This window comes from Protopterus annectens, chromosome 8.part0, assembly GCF_019279795.1.
Source record: "Protopterus annectens isolate FY-2018-M chromosome 8.part0, PAN1.0, whole genome shotgun sequence".
NCBI lineage: Eukaryota > Metazoa > Chordata > Ceratodontiformes > Protopteridae > Protopterus > Protopterus annectens.
Genome location: NC_056741.1, coordinates 864518287 through 864540364, shown reverse-complemented (window position 1 = coordinate 864540364; position 22078 = coordinate 864518287). Strand labels below are relative to the sequence as shown.

Genomic DNA, 22078 nt, shown 5'->3' with positions numbered 1-22078 from the left:
TAAAAATGAAAAACATACGTTTTTGCAGGGGAGAGCATCCCTTCACACCCCTCACGCCCAGCTAAATGTATAAGGTTAACATGTGGATCATCACACAGCATTTATTCAGGTCTCAATCTCTGAATCTCATTATATCAAGTCACAATTAATAATAGCTGGGAGACCTGAACTTATCCCTCCTTTCCTACAGAACCCCATTCTTGAATTTTGCTGTTCCTCAATTCTCCTAATTGAGCTTGATGCATTATGAATCGAATATATTGTACTCAACAGAAAACATATATATATATATATATATATATATATATATTCATGCACGCACGCACATACACGCACGCGCTTGCACACACACACATATACACACACACACACACGTATATGTATGTATGTGTGTGTGTGTGTGTGTGTGTGTGTGTGTATATATATAAAATATGTTCTTTATGCACTATACATATGCGTATATATATATATATATATATATATATATATATATATATATATATATATATATATACATACACAGATAAACACATACACACACATACACACACACACACATATATATATATATATATATATATATATATATATATATATATATATATAGTTACATTTCTTTTGATCTAAAGCAGATTTGATGGGAAAAGTACTGGTACGTCTGATCTAAACCACATATTTCTAAATCATATTTGACTGAACACTATGTAAGCCTGTAGAAAATATCTGTGGATGTGGCTTTGGAGTTTAGAAATTACAATTCAAGTTAGGGTTGATCAGCACTAGTCCCTTGCTAATGCCGACTGTTATGTTATACCTCCATGTCTAGAAGTTTGTGTATATCTGCTGTCAGTGAATTAGTATTTTTGATGTATTCTATTTTCTCCATAGTTGCATGACTGTGAAGTTAGCATATTTAAGATGGGGAGAGAGTAAGGAGGGATAATATGAAAAAATCGAGTCTTTCTACATTCATAAACAAAGAAAAGTGAATAATTTTAAAACTAAAGGAGATGCTACTAATAAAAAAGCCACCAAAGTTCCATTCCACAGTTAAATGTAAAAAAGCAGATAATCACCAAGAAATATGTAGACTAAGGAACAGCTGAAGGATCCAGTATATGCAAACTTTATTACCAACAGAAACCATAAGTGCTTTTGCAATAGAACTGCTTCATCAGATGTAATAAAGTACATAGTTAAACCACCTATAAATACCCCAATCAAAGACCCGCAGATTAAAAAAAATCTAAACAATTAAAACTTAAAATGGCAACACATAATAATCTTTTTTAAAAACGAACATATGAAAAAAATATAAAAAAAGTATATATATATATATATATATATATATATATATATATATATATATATATATGAGTTTCATTCAGAATTTCAAAGCTCAAAACTTCGAATTTCATATGATCAAAGATCATATGTTCAAAGTTTTGAAACTTCACAATCCTGAATGGAGATCAGCATAAGTGCGGACCAGGAGATTTCCCTTGTCCTTGCTGTAGTGTGATCTCAGAGTTGGTATATATAAGTTGCGGGGGGTGTGGTTGGGGCACAGTCCCTTACATGGGGTGGTGCAGTGGGGCTTGCCCCCCCTGCATATACATGTTTTACTGTGTTGGGTGGTGTTTCCGGGGGGTTCACAATTTTAAGATTCCAAGATCTCGAGATTCTGAACTCGGTGTTCTGAAATTCGAGATTTTGGCATTTCAAAATTTCGTAGTGAACCAATGGCAGAGTTAAAGATGTTAAGATTTGTACTGGGTGTGACGAGGGTGGACAGGATTAGGAATAAGTACATTAGAGGGTCAGCCTAGGTTGGAAGGTTTGGAGACAAAGCCAGAGAGGCAAGATTACGTTGGTTTGGACCTGTGCTGAGGAGGGATGCTGAGTATATTGGGAAAAAGATGCTAAGGATGAAGCTACCAGGTAACAGGAAAAGAGGAAGGCCTAAAATAAGGTTTATGGATGTGGTGAGAGAGGACATGCAGGTGTTTTTTGTGACAGAGCAAGATGCAGAGGACAGGAAGAAATGGAAACAGATGATCCGCTGTGGCGACCCCTAAACATATATGAAAAAATATATATATATATATATATATATATATATATATATATATATATATATGTATACATACATACAAAATAACCACCTAAATGATGGTCTGGCTCTAAGCATAAGTTTAATAAGCACCTTGTCATTGAGCCCATGTCACTTCTAAGTCTAATAATCCATATAGCTTCTAACTGTTCAGTGAGATTTCTCACATAACCACCACGTTCACTCTCAAACACCCTCCCAATATCTTGGAACTTAGACTATGTTCTGCTGTAGTATCTTTAACATGGCGATGTTGGCCTAATATTAGTGCAGCTGGTGTTCAGCATCTAATTTGCTTAAGGGTGTTTCATTTCTGGACCTGTAAGTTTTGATTTTTGTTTTTTGTAAATAAAGCAAATAAGAACATTACATTTTTTATACCTGATATTTTCCCACAAATACAAAACTAATATATCCCACCCTTCAAAACAAAACAAGTCAGATAAATGCTACTAAAACATAGGACCCCGATGGTCAAAGAAGGCAATGATGTCCAAATGATGTCCAAATAACTAGGATTAGCATATACAAATTTTATTCCCGCTTTCGTCAGAGACTTCTTCAGAATAAAAAAAACAATCAACTCTGTTCCCTGTTATTTATACATACCCATTAAAACAATTAAGACAATCAGATCAATTAACTAATTACATAATTATAAGTATAATTGGTTTTAAAAGAGATGAGGCAAGTTTTTGTTTTTCTGAATTCTCCTTTTGTTCATGTCTGTGTGTGATCTTTAATGATTTACTGATGGACAGTGTTGGGGCAGACTGTGGGGGGGGGCAGGTGAAATATTTTGTTAGATCATTTATGTTGCAAGTTGTTTTTATACCCATTTTACTGTGTGGTTTAAATGTTATGTGTGTGACATTTTGCTACACAGTGTCAGACATTGCCAGTTAATCAGTCTATATTCCTTTAAATGTATTTATATGTATTACACAGAGTTTTACTTAGGTATCTCATGTATGGTTTCCACACTAGTGAGATAAGTTGCTCAGTACAACTGTAGTGCACACACACAAACATGCTCTATCTCTCTCTCTCTCACCCACACACACACAAACACACATGTGTGAGTGTGCATATACAGTGACATGAACATTAAATAGAATAGTTTACACAAAAGCATGTATTTACATTTTCATATACACCATAAAGAAAGTCCAACATGGCAAATAATAATCGGCATTAATTAACCATACAAACTAATTGGCACAAGAGCACATATCAACATAGTAACAAAGCTGTGGTGCAAGACACTGAGGATAGACAAAGGCAAGTTAGAAGAATAAGGTATTTCATAGCTTAACATGCCTGCAGAAAATCAGTGCAGTGCCAATATGAGGGTTTGCATCTGGGAGGCTCCCACTGCAGAGCTGCATAATATGAAGTGTAGTAATATGGCAGCTTTTAGTTGGACAACCTACCTGTCTTCCTGCAAACATTTGTCATGGCAAACTAGCACTCCGAGCATGAGTTAACATCTGTGCTACTGCTGCTAGTAAGTAGGATTGCAGCTAAAAGCAGGTAAGATTACCAACTCCTCCAAAACCCGTGCATTAAAAAAGCAAAAATGAATGAAAACAATGAAGCTATCCAGACCTATAAGTGTGCAATTAATCTGCGAAATCCACATTCATGCATTTACCGCTTTTCAGTATTTTTCACCTTAACTCTGCAGCATGAACATTATTCATATCACACAACAAAGATGAGAGGAGCTCTCTGAGCATGTAGCCCAGGCCGGTATGACCCTGACCTTGAGCAGCATCTTACCCTCACCAAGAATGATGCAACAATATGAAGACAAGATGATCAATTTCAACAATTGGCTTAAGTATTGGTGTCATTCAAAGGGGATCCAATGCCTATCAGCTTGGGATGATATGCTCGACAAGCCACAATGCTTCGCTAGGGACGGCTTGCACCTGTCACCCCTGGGCTTTCGGATATTGGCAAAGGTTCTTGCTACCCCCATAGTGCCTTTTTTAGGCAAGGCTCAAAAGACAAACCCACCTCCATAGGTATCACAAGGGATAAGAAACTAAGAGTAAAGCTACTCAATGCCAGAAGTCTAAACCTCAAGATGCACGCACTCAAAACTCTCCTTAGCATGGAGAACATCGATATCTGTGCAGTAACAGAAACCTGGTTCAGGGCTCCCGAGAGCACCCCAGCACTACCAGGTTATACCTCATACCATGCTTTTCGGCCCAAAACTTGGACCGAACCACAAAAGGAGGGGGAGTATCGATATTCATCAAAGATACCCACACCTCCAGGTTGGTGGCAAAGCACAAAGCATCAGAGACTATCCATATGCAACTAACAGTGGGTAAAACTGCCTTCCAGTTTATAGCCTGCTACAGACCACCCTCCCAAACCCAGGAACCCCACTCGGCCTTCCTGAGAACACTGGAAAATATGAAGGTCTCTCCAAACACCATTATATTGGGCGACTTCAACTACCCAAACATAGACTGGGAGCATTACTCTAGCTCCAACACCCTAGCCCAAAGGTTCCTAGAATTTCTAAACTCAAATGCTATGGAACAACTTGTTACCACTCCCACAAGAGGGGAAAACATACTGGACCTGATCATCACCAAAATGGGGACTCTATACTCCTGACCAGAAGTGTATCCCTCACTGGTAAGATCAGACCATAAACTAATCTCACTGGATATTCCCATCCCGACCCCACCCCCTGCCCAGAAAACCACAGTGAAAAACTTCTCTAAAGCAAATTTCGCACTCCTCAAAACCAAGGTGGAATCCTTCAAAGCCCCCAGGCCTGTGGAAAATACATCCCAGACCACAGAATCCTTTATAAATGCATTCTATGAACACCTTCAGGAATGCATGGATCATGGGATCCCAAATAAAACCAAGACCCAATCCTCCAAAGGCAGACGTCCTGTCTGGTGGACCCCAGCCATAAACAAAGGGAAGGTATCACTGATCAGTATTAGCAAAAAACTATGGGCACTCATAAAATTGTTTAAGGCCAGCTTCAAGAGAAAAATTGCACAGGACACTAAGGATAATCACAAGGCTTTCTTTAGTTATGTTAGGAACCTGGGTGGTAATTCCCAGGTATGCTCAGAATTAGTCCAAAATGACAAAAAATACACCGAACCCACAGACATTGCCAACATCCTAGCTGACAGGTTCAGCGCAAACTTCTCCCCCCCCCTCCCCACCAAAAGGGCAAATATCTATCCCAGCAGAGTGCTGCCCCCCTGACATCTCAGATGCTCAGTTAAGAGCCGCCCTCTCCAAAGCAAAAATCACAGCATCAATGGGACGAGACGGTGTCCCGGGCTGTGTCCTACATGAACTCCAAGTGCTAAACCCAAACATAAAACTACTGTTCAGTCTCAGCCTTACTACAGGATATGTGCCCAAAGAGTGGTGTACAGCAACAGTGGTCCCTCTCCGTAAAGGTGGTGCCTCAACGGATCCTGGAAACTATCGCCCCATAAGCCTGACTAGCTTGGTCTGCAAAGCTATGAAAAGGATCATCATGGACCTCATAAATAAAGATATTGGGGACCTACAGACACTGGATCCTACCCAGTTCAGCTTTGTTAAGGGCAGATCCTGCCTCTTAAACCTGGTTGATTTCTTTGAAACAGTCACCAAGGCCATTGACGAGGGGAAGGTGGTCCACACAGCCTACCTGGACCTCACAAAAGCCTTCAATACAATACCTCACTCGGGCATTATAGATAAGCTCACCAGCTTAAATATAAACCCCTATGTCACTAGATGGATTGCAAACTGGCTCAAGGACAGAACCCACATGGCTAGAATTGCTGGAGCCATGTCAGACTCCAAACCAGTTAGAAGTGGTGTCCCACAAGGCTCAGTCCTGGGACCTCTCTTGTTCGGTATATATGTCTCGAAGGTACAGGCCAACATGGAAGGACTGTGGCTGACCAAGTTCACAGATGACTGCAAACTGGGCGCCATAATTGACTCTCCAGCCGACACAAGCATCCTCCAAAAGGGCCTCATAGAAAATGACAACTGGTGCCAGAGCCATGGCCTCAAGCTAAATGCCAAAAAGTGTATAGTCATCCCCTTTGGCAAAAACAAAGTGCCCACAAATTACCACATAGGTGGTAATCCATTAAGTACAGAAGAAGTAATTAGGGACCTGGGGACCCAAGTTGATAGCAATCTCTCATTTGACAACAACGTGGTCAAAGTGGTTAGAAAAACATTTTATATAGCCCACCTAATCATGAAGGAATTCACATCTAGATCAGGGGAGGTCATCGTGCCTCTTTATTCATCCCTCATCAGGCCCATAATTGAGTACAATGCCCCTTTCGAGATGTACCTTACCAGACACCTGCAGCAACTGGAAAGACCCCAAAAGTACCTCACCAAGAGGATCAAAGGGCTCAAACAGATGCCATATGCTGCCCGGTTAAAGAAACTCCAGCTCTACTCAGTGGCATACTGCCTGTTCAGAGGTGATTTGTGCCTGACGTATAAAGCCATGTCCAACCCGGAATTAATGGACATGCTGCACCTCAGAAAATCCAAATCCCATCAAGCTACGCGCTCGAGAGACTTGAACCTCAGCACTGAAATAAATAGGACATGCTGGAGGGACAGATTCATAACCCAGAGGCTCCCTTCACTCTGGAATAAAATCCCAGTCTAGGTTAGGCAGAGTCCCTCATTGACTCTCTTCAAGAGAAATCTTGATGAGTGGATGGGAGATCGTAGGTTTACCCCGGGTATCACCTCTGTGTCACTGTTAGACAGAGGCACAGTGTACTAACCTCGAAAAAGGGCATAGCAAAATAAATTTAAAATGGGTGGCGAAAGCCAAACACATTCTGGCTAGGCTTATAAATGCCCTAGGGCAGATAGCCTAGTATGAACCTATGAACTGCAATTTTTGATATCCAGGCCAAATGTTTTATTTTTTTTTTACACTCTGATAGCATATGTACGTTTATGACATGAACATGCCTTCAATCTAAAAAAAGAAGGGTCTGACATTAACAAGTGCTGCTGCGCTGTTCTGTACTGCAGTATTTTCCATCCAGCTTTATCAAATATCACGTTGTCATCTACTATAAATGAGGTTGTAAAGGTATTATGTTGTAATATTCTTCCATCCAACTTAATCAGCTATCATATTTTATTAACTACTATAAACATAATTGTAAAGGTAGGCTTCTTCTAGGAGCCTGTCCTACTGATGCCTAAATAAAATACTCAAAACCAAATCTGCAAAATTCATAAGCATCTCCTTAAAAACAGGACACCACCATATGTCTGCAAAATGAAGTCTGGCTAAATGTTAAACACAGAGCAAACTTCCTGCTTCCACTATAACTTGTTGAGCTACAACTCATTTAAAAAACAGCTTACTGAATGCAGCTGGTGGGGGGGGGGGGGGGGGGGGCTGCACACTACAGATCCCAAACTGCATCCCAGACATATAGAAACAAACTCAATGGTTGCAATCACATGAAGTAAAAGAGAATTCTCTGAAAATAAAAATTATCATTGGTAAACACATAGAAACCACATTGGTACTGATTTTCAATATAGAATATCAACAAGGGAGTTCAGCATTTTCAAGCTGAACATGACCAGATGGAACCTCGTCCACTTTGCAATTAGCAACATGCAGGGAAGCCAAAAATCCTAATTTGTACGTAATTTTAGAAACTCCTCCATTTAAAGCATTGCTCCTCTGTCAGTAGAAAAAATAATGACACATACTGAACTGGTTCTTAAACATATTATCAACTGCTTTTCTAATTGTAGAGATGCTTTGATATTCACTAGAAGGAAACAATAATCCATTCATTATTTTTGATGCAAAATATGGAATTCCTTCCCAGCATGTATTAGATAATGTTCCCACAAAATGAGCCTTTCTTGTTAAACTCAAGATATACCTTAATGCTAATGGCCAAATCCAAATGTACTATTTCTTTTTTTATTAAATAATTGTATTAATTTTGGCATATTTACAATATATACCATTCTTAACATCAAGCACAGTAATACATAGGTTCATGGGTTCATAAGTGTGTACTAGGCTAATGGCCCTGGAGCCTTTACAAGCCTAGCCTATAGAAGTGCCCTGGCATCGTGCCGCCCAATGTTAGTTCCCAGTGCCTCGATCAAGTAGAGCCACTGGAGTGATCCCCAGGGTGAACTTTCTATTTCCCATCCACTCATCAAGATTGCTCTTGAAGAAGGCCAGTGAGGTGGTCTACTTGACATGTATGGGAAGTCTATTCCATAGCATGGGCAGTCTCTGGGTTATGAACCTGTCCCTCCAGCAAGTTCTGTTGATTGTGGTAATGAGGTTGAGGTCTCTGGAACATGTGGTTTGGAGGGATTTGGATTTTTTTAGCTGTAGCATTTCTAACAGAGCTGAGTCAGACATAGTTTTGCAAGTCAAGCAGAGATCGCCTCTTAGTAGACGATATGAGAAAGAGAAGAGCTGCAGTTTTTTGAGTCTGTCCATGCAGGACATGTGTTTAAGGCCTAGGATCCTCTTCATGAGGTACTTTTGTGGCTTTTTCAACTGTTGTATGTGTCTAGTGAGGTACATGCCAAATGGGACATTATACACGATAATTGGCCTAATGAGGGAAGAGTACAGAGAGATGATGACCTCTTTCTTCTTGGATGCAAAACCCGTGGTAATGAAATGTGCCACATAGAAAGACTTTCTAACCACAGTGGCAATGTGGTGGTTGAAGGAGAGGTTGCTGTCAACATGTGTCCCAGATCTCTTATAATGCTTTCAGTGTTCAGTGGGCTCCCATCGATGTGGTAATTAGTGGGAAATTAGTTTTTCCCAAAAGGGATGATGACACATTTTTTGGCATTAAGCTTAAGGCCATGGTTTCGACACCAGTCATTGGTCTCAATGAGGCCTTTCTGTAAGATGTCTACATCACTTGGGGAGTTAATAATGGCTCTTTTTTTCATAACTTTTATCTGCATGTCAAAAATGATACCCTTTTATGATTAAGTTTTTCTGGCCAGTATGGTGAATTGCTAATGCTTGTAGTGTAGTTATTAATATTGTTAGCTATTTTCATGTCAACTTCATACTATTTTACTGTTTCTATGGTATGCAAAAGCACCTTTCCTTTCCTGTAATTTGTGAGATATGCAAATTTAGGTTGTGGCTAAGGAAAGGACAAATATGATTCATCCCTGTTATTATAAAGTAAATAAAAAAAATTAAAAATAAAATACATGATTTTCTTAACCAAATGTCAAATTATTCTTTTTATGAGCCACTGTACTGACTGTATCTTACCATCAGGTGACTTGATGGACTACTGTGCTCATCTCACTATTAAAATAAAACAGAGTAAATGCAAAATCGCACTTTTAACATATCACATCCCTTATCTATAAAACGATGATATAATTAATATCATGACTAGTAAATGCTGGATAAACTAAGTTTTACTGGACTCTTTACTTTACTGCTACAGAAAAGAAGCCATTTGCAATAAATATACCAAATATTTTAGAATTAGGGTATTGTTGATCATGCAGGTGCCGATACAATATAAAAACATGCAAAATAAACAGAACAATGAGTCAAGACCCACAGAGACAGCTTGGCTTTTTCACTGTGAGTTAATAAATTTGCAACTTATCAGAGGTTTGAAATTCAATACTGCAAGTTCCGGAATACCAAAAAAATAAGTTTGAGACTTCTAACTCAACAGCAATGTGTGAAACTTGTTCTTACACATTAAAAGTACTTTTGCAGGGGCCGAGTTACTGCCACCCCACAGTCACAATACCCCCACTATCTATGTATAGTAATTTTGAGCTTACTGTACCTTAAGAGAAGAAAGGGAGAGGGAATTCTCTGAGAAAGAGCAATTTTGGACTTATATATTTCAGTCTTATCACACGTATTTTTTTTATTTATGAAGCATGCAGTTATGGTCCTCGACACACAACAGGTTCTACAATAAATGTATCTATTTATTAATGACTGTTCTGTTTCTGATTACTAATCTGGCAGAACCCATTAATATGTTTACATACCATTAGAAGTCCAGTTTAAATGCTTCTTATATCATTTGAGGATAAATGAATTTGGTGAATCAGAAATTAGAACATCTTACAAATGCAAAATAACACATTTATCACACAGCAGTTTGTTATTTTTTTTCTTTGTTATTTCTGTTTATATTTTATTTGTTAATGGATAAACATATTAAGTATGCACACTTCTTTCTAGGGCTGATCCGGCAACAAAGACTTAAGTCATTTGCTCAGAGTTAAATAGTAGTCAGATTGTGTTAGCAACAAATGTATTTTTATCATCTGAAAATGAAGTCCCATAATCTGCATTTCTGAATGAGATAACAAATACAAAAAGACTGATGTCTGAAGTGTAAGTCTAGTAAACTAAAATGAAACAGAAGATGGTAGCAAATCCAATGTTTTCATCTGACACTCAAAATAAAGCACTTTCTACTACATTTCTAAATATAAATTAAACCAAATCATAAATGAATGTATAAAGAAGTCACATAATTTGTTCATGAATAGTTATTTATAAATAGAAAGATGTCTGAGAAAAAATACCTTTTAGGCAGAAAACAATATAAATTTCTGTATCCAGTATCTGATAAAATATTTAGTATTATTTGCAAATGATCTAGGTTCTTTAAGGAGTAGGAAAATAAAATAAAATAAAATATATTGATTGTTTATTGCTTTCAGTTTCAAACACGAATAACTGTAATTTTCAGAAAAATTCAGACTGGTATGATACAAACTGCAACTGTCAACCGCCAAGAGGATGTAAGAGCAGAATATGATAAGCAATGATAGATATGACAGACCATAGTGATAATATGGGTTAAACAGCAGCACTGTTCACTGACATGGAACTTCCTAAATGAAATCTTTCCTCTGTAACAGGTTCTCAGCATATTTTTTTTTGCGGGGGGGGGGGGCATATTTTTCATTCAAGGTCAGTTGGGTGTACTGGTGGCTCAGCTAAAAAGCATGTGTGGTACATTTGATTCTCCCTATCAGACGCATGGTTCTTTGGATTTATGACACATTGGTCCTCTTTGTGACATCTTACAACAACAGACTGTGATGTCACTGGCAGCAGTTTTGGGGTGACTAAGTAACTATTCATCTTATGTAGAAGGTTTCAATTGATGCATTATCAAAAAAAACTTTTATTGAGTAAAAGTAAAGTGGAGAAACAGCTAGAAATTAAGGAAGATTATTTTAGTGGAAACTCATTTTGAGGCATTACAAAATCGTTTTTTTTAATTCAGTGACATAAACAGTAAATAGTTATCAAAAGTTAAGAGACCAGTAGCATAACAGGTCTTCAAGAAGAAGGAGTTTAGATACATTAGAAGTCTCACATATAGTAAACAAACAGTGACCATTTAAAAGTACCAAACATATTTAGCTGTAATAATCTAAGAAATTAAAAACATATGTTAAGCAATACAATTGAAAATGTCAGTCTTACTGAATAAGTATATATTCACTTTTTTTTTGTTCTCTAATATTTGTGATGTTCCTTAAGTACCCCTCTAGGCTGGAAACTCTAAACACATTTTTATTCCCCTGAGGGATGACAGTCCTCTTACCATTTGTTCCTTGTGAGGTGACAGTTGAGCACCAAGATGGGTGCTGTCATCCACTGACAGAATTAGGGCCATTTTCATTATATGCCTGACTCTCTCCCCTTTGGAGCAGCTGTGACTCCTGTACACAGGGTGTGCTCATGCATGATATCAAATATGCTGAACCTGACAGGTAGTAAACCATAAGGTGCAAGTGGGGTGGTTATCTTGTCCATTGAGGTAGACAATCTAAGAACTGCTGCTCTGCTCCCACCTCTCAAGGCCAGCTTTTATATTGCCTGGGCTACTAGTCAAACTTGGGTCATCAGGTCAGTCTTTTATCCATCTTTTGCCTAAGAACATGCATTCATATTATTAATATATATCACCATTTTAATGTGTTGCATGCACATGTATGTAAAGCATGCAGAATCACGAGCATGTCTGCAGTCAGTCTTCTTTCCACTGAGTTCCACCTCCTTTGTTTCTGGTATTTCCTGGCAGTTATTTGCTACTGCATTATTACTTTGTATGCCATTTTATGACAACAGTTGGGTATCTGTACCTTGATGTATATGGTGGAATAGATCCAATTCTGTGGCAACCAAGAGGCTCAAGCTTATGACCTTTGGCCATTCATTGGCATTTTCCCACCACTGTCCCTCTTTGGAGTTAGCATGCATGCTAACATTCTAATACATGCTTGTACATTCTGATTGTGATACCTACTAGCATTTGTCATATTTACAATATCCCATTGAGCCACTTATTAACTCACTACAACCCCAACCAAACAGAAAGGCAGCCTGACACTTTTTCTTCTGTTTTGTCTCCTTCCTGTCTAGATGAAATTCCAAGTTATAAACTGGACTGTCAGCTTTACTTTTCTTAAAAATGTTGCTACGGACTGTTAGATTTCCAATTTTCATGTCTACTGGTTAATCTACATATGCTTGTTAACATGCAGTAATTCTTACTTCCACAAGCATTGTTTTTAAATGCATCTTTGAAACATGAAACCAGTATTTGAACAGAGATTTTCTTCAGGAAAGCCAGTTCAGTTAACTACCGCCGTCCCTAGATGAAAAATGTTCCAAGTTCTCTCACATAGCACCTGAGCTGCCCAGGCTCCATCCTCAATTTGTATCTATTTATTCCAGTAAACATTCCTAAAAAAAGTTTAGTTTCTAGGTCAGCCTCAGCCCTCTTCATTTTCCCCACTGTACACACACACACACACACACACACTCACACACACACACACACACACACTCACACACACACACACACATATATATATATATAATTAGTTTGCACGTTACTAACTCCATGCCTTGATGAACAATGAGCACAATGCTTAACATTTCTAACTAAGAAGTTCATAAAAATTCAAAACCCTTTTGTTTTTATTGATATACATAACTCCATTTCATTAAAATGAAATATGATGCTTAATCAGACTTAAAACATTTTATTTTGATGAGGCTTCTAATTTGCTGATACCTCCTAGATGAAAAAAGTGTGAAAGTGTAAAAGAAGGAAAGCCACTGGGTTGTAGACCGAGACAGCAAGAGTGACTGTATCGAATGAAGTTTCAAATTGTACTAAGTAACTAGTGTACAGTACTACCAAATATCAGAGAAGCATTTACTCAAAGAATATACAATAATTTTAAGGAATCTTAAACATTAGCAGTAAGTGAGTCAGCATTGCTAACGCAGCCCAAGGAAGACTGGCACTTAAGACATGTTACATGAAGAAGCTGAAGTTTTATTTACATGTCACATGTTAAAAGCTAGTCTGACATTATCAGTACAAAGAACGTATCTATACATTCAGCGAAGAAGCACACATATCTTATTCTATAGCCCAAACTTAAATACATGCCCTACTTTTGAGTAAATTAATTCCAAGATTACTTTATGACATTTAAGGGTGAGGAGACTCTTATCAACAGAAACAGCAGTTACTTCATAGACTAAAAATAGAATAGTTACTAATAAATACTTGTGTGTGGGGGGGTGAAACAGAGTATCAACACTTAAAATGCAAAAACATACTGAGAGGTCAAGCTATGAATAAATAATAGTAATATTTCATTCAAAAAGTACAAAAATTGGTGTACTCTGAATTTTCACTGAAGAACTTCATGCAAAAAAGCAACCCTGTAAGCCCAGTTTTTATTAGAACTATACATGTATATATATATATATATATATATATATAGAGAGAGAGAGAGAGAGAGAGAGAGAGTTTTTACCCAAAAGGTTGAAGTAATACAAATATTTATTAAGAAACAACTTGCAAACAAAGTAAAACCAGTAACTACACATTAAATCACTCAAGAATAATAAGAACAATGAAGTTAAAAAGCCAGTCAAGTCTTTATGTACAATGTTTCCTGTAGGTTGTGCTTTCCTCCACTGGGGTATCTTTTTTTTAAGGGGATTTACATCAGAAATATTTCATTGCAGTTTGTCAAACATGCATCCACTTACATTGTTATAGTGGTCCTATTATTGATGTGAGACCATTGTAAGACTATATGAGTCCTCCCCTTTCTTCTCTGTTATGCAACCATAGTCAGTAACTAAGTGGGCGTAGGAGTACAGGGGAGCTTACCTCCGGCAAAAATGTCTTTTTTCATTTGTGATACAGAAAAGTCAGTGAGCCATAATTCAAAAAATGACATTCCACAAAACATAACAGAAGAGTATAGATTCTCACTGACAGGCATTACAGGAATACAGATTATGGCCTTGTTACAGGAGTTATTTATGTGGCTCTGACAATGTCATTTATTTCAGTACCACATAAAGTGTCTTCTATCACAACTATGAACTCTTTTCCGTAGGTTCCAAGATTATTTGGATAAAAGATGTTTCAGAGCAAGAGTCAGTGAAGATTTTTCCCTAGCATTCTCTATGAAAATAAGAATTATGTATGGGCTTGCTTTAAGCCCTCTACACCTGTCCATTTTAATTAGGACTATATCTCACTCCCTACCTGAAATGTAGATGGCCTGCTCGCCAGCAACCTGTAATTTTGGAATACAAACAAAGACTCTAGAATCACAGAAAATTATCTTACCAGTGACCTTTCATGTATTTTGCCTTGTTGCAAACTATGGTATGCTTTTTTCATTAAGTTGATCCTCACAGCAGTTTCATAGATTCATAGACTCTTACTAGGCTAATGATCCAAGGGGCCTTCATAAGTGTAGCTAAGTTTTCCTGAAAGAATAATGATGTCTTGCATCCAAATAGGACATTGAGGGCCAGGCATTTATAAGCTACCTCTATCCATAAGGACACGGGTGTCAGGCAAGGTGTAAATTTCCTGTTCCCCATCCCCTTGTCTAGGTTGTGATTAAACTGTGTAATAGACAAACTCAGCTTCACATGGATGGGAAGCCTGTTCCATAGGAGGGGCAGTCTCTGGGACACATATCTGTCTCTCCAGCATGTTCTGTTTATGTCACAGACAAAATTCAGGTTCCTAGACTGGGTCTATATCACTTCATCGAAGTGACACTTCAACGAACGGCATTTCATCTACGTCAAAGTAGACTTCATCAGAACACTTCCATTTAATAAATGCTGATTTAAAAGAAATATATTTATTTTTAAATGTTTTTAATGGTATTTAAACTAGGTCACATCAGGCATTAATTATGATGAATATGTATTTACATGTAGATTTATTTTGTTATATAATGGTTAAATGAAGTTGTAATAGTGCAGCATTATTTTAAGGAACATAACGAAGAATGGGTTAACTAGATGTAATGTGTAGAAATAGGAATGAAATCAAGTGGGCATTGAGCACTTTAAATATTTAATTGTTTTATTGATGCATACTAACTGACGGTCAGGATTGGTTAGTAGTACTTATAAAAGTCAGCATTTATTAAACGGAAGTGTTCTGATGAAGTAGATGAAAACGCTTAACCTTATATTTATTCATGTGTTTTATTTATTAAACAAAGTGTTGTAGAAAAAACTGTGGAGAGCAAGTGAATTATTTCACATAGTGCAGCAAACGGAGAGTGGATATAACTGTTTATCTCTGGTAGTAGTTGGAACATCCTTTATAAACTGTCTTAATTTGTATTATGCCCTTCTTCATGATTGTGATTCAATAGTTATTTAACTGACAGGCTTCAGTTTGTAAAAAGAAAAAATGTTTCCTCTCTCTCTTTCTCTGTACATATATATATATATATATATATATATGGGTCTACCTGACAATGTCGACAGCTTAGAATGCCGACAATGAGAACACCGACACCAGAAGATCGACAAGTGAGAAGACCGATGGATGAAAACACCGACACTGAGAACACCGACATGGGAAAAGGCTGTGTAAGTATGCGGTAGTGACGGACGTTAGGGTGCGAGTAAGGTAAGTGTGCGATATTGACAGTCTGTAGGGATAGGGGTGGGTTAAGTGAGTTAGGGTTAGGGCACAGGTTAGGTAAGTGTGCGGTAGTGATAGTCTTTGGGTTAGTGGCGGGTTAAGTGAGTTAGAGTTAGGGCGCGGGTTAGGTGAGTGTGCGATAGTGATGGACCTTAGGGTTAGGGTTTGGGTTAAGGTTGTAGATAGTTGTGTATGTGAGGTTTAGTGCGGGTTTGTAAGGATGTTGGTGTGCTTGTGTTGTGTGTGTGCTTTTTGGACAGGGGATTTGTTTTGTTTGTTGATTGTCAGTATTATGGTGTGTCGGGCATGTGAGGTTTCGTGTTTGTGAACTGTCGGTTATGTGGTGTCGGTGATTTCGTTGTCGGTGTTGTGATGTGTCGGTGTTGTCAGGTAGACCCATATATATATATATATATATATATATATATATATATATATATATATACACACACACACAAACACACACACACACACACACACACACACGCACACACACACACACACACACACACACACACACACACACACACACACACACACACACACACACACACACACTCCACTAGTGTACCTCAAGGGTCTATGCTTGGTCTCCTCCTCTTTAATATCTTTATCAATGACCTCTATACCTCTGTAGGTCCAGCCTCTCTTATACAATATGCTGATGATTATATGCCTTTATGCACATCTAATAACTTGCCTAAGCTACTCTAGATCATGCAAGTACATTTTTCTTCAGTTCAGAAATTGATCCAGAATGTCCGGCTATTACTCACTCTTAAACATACAAAGTTACTGCTATTTTCCCCAAGTCACATATACCTGATAAAGCAAATTTCAAAATCTTTTCACTAAGCAATACTGAAACATTTCCCATACAAAACTTTTTGGAGTGATTATGGATGATACCCTTAAATTTGACCCGCATTGTTCAATATAACATAAAAAACACTCACCAAAAATTTGGACTGCTATACAGGTATAAAAACCTCCTTAGCAACACCACCAAAACAATCTTGCCACTACCTACCTTCCCCCATCTGTCTTACAAGTTTTACCCATCCTAACTAACCTAAAGGCTACAGTTAAAAATAATTTGGAGGCATGCTATAATAAGGTTGCAAAATCTGGCACCAACAATCAGTACCACAGTCACCACTTAGATGACTTACAGCTTATCTCCACACACACAACATTAATCACAAAACCGATGACTGCCCTGATTTTACTCCTATTATCCATTTCTATCACCCCAATAGACTACTTCAATCTAATGAAGAACATCTTCTCAGCATATATAAACCCCACATATCTCTTGGCCAATATCTCTAATCATACCCTGTTGGTAAAAAATGTAATTCGATCCATCTGCAAATTAGATCTATCTCGAACCTCGCCAACTTCAAGCAACTAATGAAAGACTACTTAGATAAAAAAGCAGCTCTCCTGCACTACTCAAGTGAACTAGTCCCTCCCTCCCTCCCTCCCGCCTTCTACCACCAGGATACTCTGACTATGTTCATACAGAAGGATTTAGTAAAATCTATTTCTTAGAAAAAGGACAAATATTATCTAGTCATACCTGCTCCAAAGAGTGTACTCATTGTGTTTAATGTCATCTCTATGAACTGCAACTTGTGAATACTTTATCTATTGACAATGTTCTTTTTCAGCTTGTTATAGCTGTCCAAATATTTCATTTGATATATGTATATATATATATATATATATATATATATATATATATATATATATATATATATATAGATATCTGTATAGATATAAATATAGGTTGACACTGTATCAACTGAAGCTGAAATTTTACTTAGTTAATATGTCATTCTTCTGTATTAGGCTTTGTAATAACTTTACTTAACTGTAACCATATTATGCCAATGTGGAAGTTTTCTCCCCAGGCTTCTGCTGAAAATGGGATATTATTTCAGTCAGAGTTTCCTGGTAAACAAATGTCAAATAAATAAAAGCCTCACTGTTAATTTCCCAAAACCTAGGGCCATGTTTTTTGGCAAAGGAAAAAAACTTACAAGTAAATTACCTGTCTGTAATTGCACCTGCAGAAGCTGCGTATTTAAATACTTAGGGTTCTGACTAAGTCACCATGTCCTGTATTGACCACATCAAAGATGAATCTGAAAATTAGAGAGGCTGTATTATCTACCTGCTATGCTCTCTGATATTCCTTAACCACTGAAGGAAGAGGTGTTATTGGCAGAAAAAAACTCCTGCCAACTTTGAGATATGTTCTGTCACTGTTAGGAAAACCATCTATCACCATCCAACAAACAGGTAGTACAGGCAGCCTTTAATAAGATGTGTCAGTCCATAACCACTGCACACATATTGGGAACACTACTCACTTACCCTGGAGAAGGCAAGTTTTCTTTCAAGCTACGTCATCTTCAAACTGTAGCATATAAATTATTGTCCACAACAAGCTTTATTTTAAATCAAGCTGAAGAACCTTGTGCTCTCCTCCTAAACTACCTCTTACAAACTGTAGTGTACCCTTCTCATTTGCAGGACCAACCACTTAGAACTCTATCCCTTCCTTGACTCACGATCCTAACCCTTTCACATCTCTTTTTTATCCAGCCTGTTTTCTGAGAGCAAATGCCAAAGAAGTATTGCACCTAGGGTTGCATAATTCCACTTTGTTGATTTGACCAACATGAATTTTATGTTGTGCTCACTTGAGTTTTATTTTTATTACTAGTTTACAGCTCAGAAAGGATCATTGGTTCAGCTTAGCTACCCGCCAAATAAATACAATATTTTTCTAGTAGCATCACACGTTTACACCACACAAGTTAACAAGTGCTAACATGTATCAGTGCATAACTATGCTGATAAATCCTAGTTAATCACTGCCATATTACTTTTTAAATAATAACAAAACAGATGAAGAGATGTAGATTTTAATATATCTATGATACTCACCAAAATATTTTGACAAACAGGTGAAACATATCAATGGTACATTGACTTAGTAATGAGTTTATCATTTTGCTAGTTATTAACTAGTTTAAATGTTTTCAAGCAAAGGAACATCTTCTAAGAAACATTGTAGAAGTACAATCTGAACATGCAGTAGTAGCAGTATGAGTTTGCTTTACATTTTTTTTAAAGTTCCCTAACATGTTTGACAGAGGCATGGATGATTAAAAATGAAACCTTTTCCTATCATACAGCATGTTACGCTATTATGGTCTAAGTATCACCATTAAGCATCTAATCCATGAGATATATTTTAATTAACTGAAAAGTAGTACTCTATAAATATAAAACTGTTCCAGTTCTGATAGCTGACACGGTTCAAATGACATTATCATAGGAATGTAAGAACATAGGAACATAGGTAAGCAATCCCATGGACCACCCTTTGCGAGTACCTAAAACTGCCCACCCCCAAATGTCAGGTATTTTAAGCTATTTTTAAATAGTTGCAAATCTTTCTACAACAGTATTACAAATGTGCATAGTCCACCTGCTACTGGGGTAAAACAATTGTTTTCTGTTAAAATACATCAGTAGTAAATAAAAAACTAACAATCTGTAAAATGTATTTCAGATTGTCTGACTATGAGCCTTTTAGTGCTGATTTTAAAGTAAAACAATTTTATTTTAGAAGTAAAGCAGGAAAAATTAACAGACAAGTGTCAAAGTCATTGGAAATGTGTGCAAAACTTAACTCCCATACAAATTAGGACAGCTGGTACGCCAGGTCAGACCACAGTGCATTCAATGTATTTTAAAGTTAAAATATTAAATAAACTGCTCATGCAAATATACTGTGTTTTGTGGTCAGATACTTATTTCAGGATACTGAAGCACTGCTGAATATTTACGTTATGAAAATAATTTCTCAGTATGTTCTTAGTTCTGTAAAACTATACAGTTAGAGTAGTTGTAATATATGCAAAATTATGAATTACTGATAAAAAACCTACAAATAACTACAATATGCACAAAATGTTAAAGCAAAGGTTCTAACAAAGAGGAGCATTGTGTCAGTTAACATTATTAGTTATTAAAAGATACACAGCTGCATACTGTACACACATTAGTAAAATTACTGGCAAGTCCCTTTCAGTTTTACCGCACCTACTAAGTGCAGTAAATTTGCTTCACTACAATGGTACTGTTCCCAGATTGTTAATGCTTGCTGGTATACCACAGGTATAAAACTCCTGTAAGCAAGACATAACAGATACTACTGATAGCTATCCTCGTACCCTGCTGCCTGCTCCAAATATATTATTTCTAAGCACTGACATGTAAAAAGCAGCAAGATAACAGATGTCTGTTAATCTTTTTTGTGACTATAAGCAAGTGTAAAATAGTGATTAAACGCTCTTATCACTAGCATTAAATAAGATAATTTGTTTTTATCTTTAAGCATTCTTATCTTAACTGCCAATATTACCCACTGCTGTGCTATAAATCCAGCAAGTCAGAATTGCTCTGCTCACATTTTTTCCTTTTTGCTATGTTTTTCATCTTAACACTTCCTAACATTGAAGAGTTTTTTCTACCCTAGGACTCCGCGAATCAGTGGTTCAAGGCAGAAACATTTATACTCAAGAACAAAATTAGAATTCAAAGGTAGATTTTTTTTAAACAAGCTTCTTTTGCTTTATGTTACAATCAGGTGTCATCAGAAACTTGTGTATTAAAGGGATAGCTTTACATATTTTTAATTCTTTCTAGTGTATTGTTGCTATGTGAGCTTGTTTAATTTTCTTATGTGCGTGCATATCTGCTTTATATGGAATCCTTCATTTATCTGTCCTTTTTTAGAGTCATCTAATATGCCCTTTTAACAGTGTCATAAATGTTTATGTATGCCATTTTCAAAAAATGTAAATGAGATTTCTTCCATGGATAAAGTTTTTTTTGTGGTTCATTAGAAGAAAGGTAAAACATTTAAAACTAAAATGTTTTTGATGCATTATTACATAAAGTACAAATGGGCTGTAGCACTCTGACACTTTACTCAGAGTTTCGTCAAAAATCTTTCTAGCCCCCACTATTCTGTTTATGTTGTATTTATTTGGGAGATTACATTCAAGAGCACAGATATTTTAAGTTATGCATTTACAGCAGTAAAATTATCTGTTGTAAAATATGTAAGAATGTCTATGTCTGACCACCTTCACAAGTACCAAAAATGATATATTTTTTTCCATACTGAGATGTACTATCTAGCAACATTCTTTCTCTGTCTTTCTGGTACTGTCCAATTTTGATTACAATATAATTAAAACCTAAAATACTTTATACATTTATTGACATTTAAGCTATCTTCTTACCTCCTTATCTGGCACCAAAATAACATCTGGCTTAACATATTTTTCTGAAGACTTATGTCTAAAGAAAATCCAGTAAACATATCATTGTAAATGTTCGTATACAGCGACAGGTAAAACTATGAATAATGCTATGGAAATTATATAAAAGCATTAATCATAAATTAACTAACCTTTTTTTTTCTCTTTGAAGCCTGGAAGTAAAACAATCATGAAAACTTGAAGAGAATTTCCTAAATGTTGAATGTATTTCTATAAAATAAAATATAAAAAAAACACAGAAATATGACGAGTAACATAAAAATAGGGCAGTTTACTCCACTTTATGTGGACTGCCTGCCTATCTGATAGGCTGGTCACAAAGTAAGTTATGAGTGTATGCATTGCAATGTAAGTGTCTGTCTATGTAGGAAGGAGGAGGAGGTGTCAGAGGGCCAGAACTACACCTTAAAGTGACACAGCAGGTCATTGTATATTACTGGGCCCACCCTTCAGCAGTAGTATACAGAAATGTACCGAATTTCCTTCTTAAAGAGGCAGCAGTAAAGTTCCTCTTTCCATACCATTTCAACCAAAACAGTCTAGGGCAC

The 22078-nt window shown here is 36.9% G+C and overlaps 1 protein-coding gene across 2 annotated transcripts in view; it reads right to left on the bottom strand.

Moving 5' to 3' along the window:
* Positions 1 to 21860, bottom strand: part of LOC122809120 (GATA-binding factor 1-B-like) — a 182275-nt gene extending 160415 nt beyond the window's left edge. For both annotated transcript variants that reach the window (XM_044080373.1, XM_044080372.1), the window contains exon 1: positions 21662 to 21860. The gene's annotated coding sequence lies outside the window, so the exon portion shown is untranslated. The remainder of the gene's footprint in view (positions 1 to 21661) is intronic.
* Between the last annotated feature and the right edge of the window lie 218 nt (positions 21861 to 22078).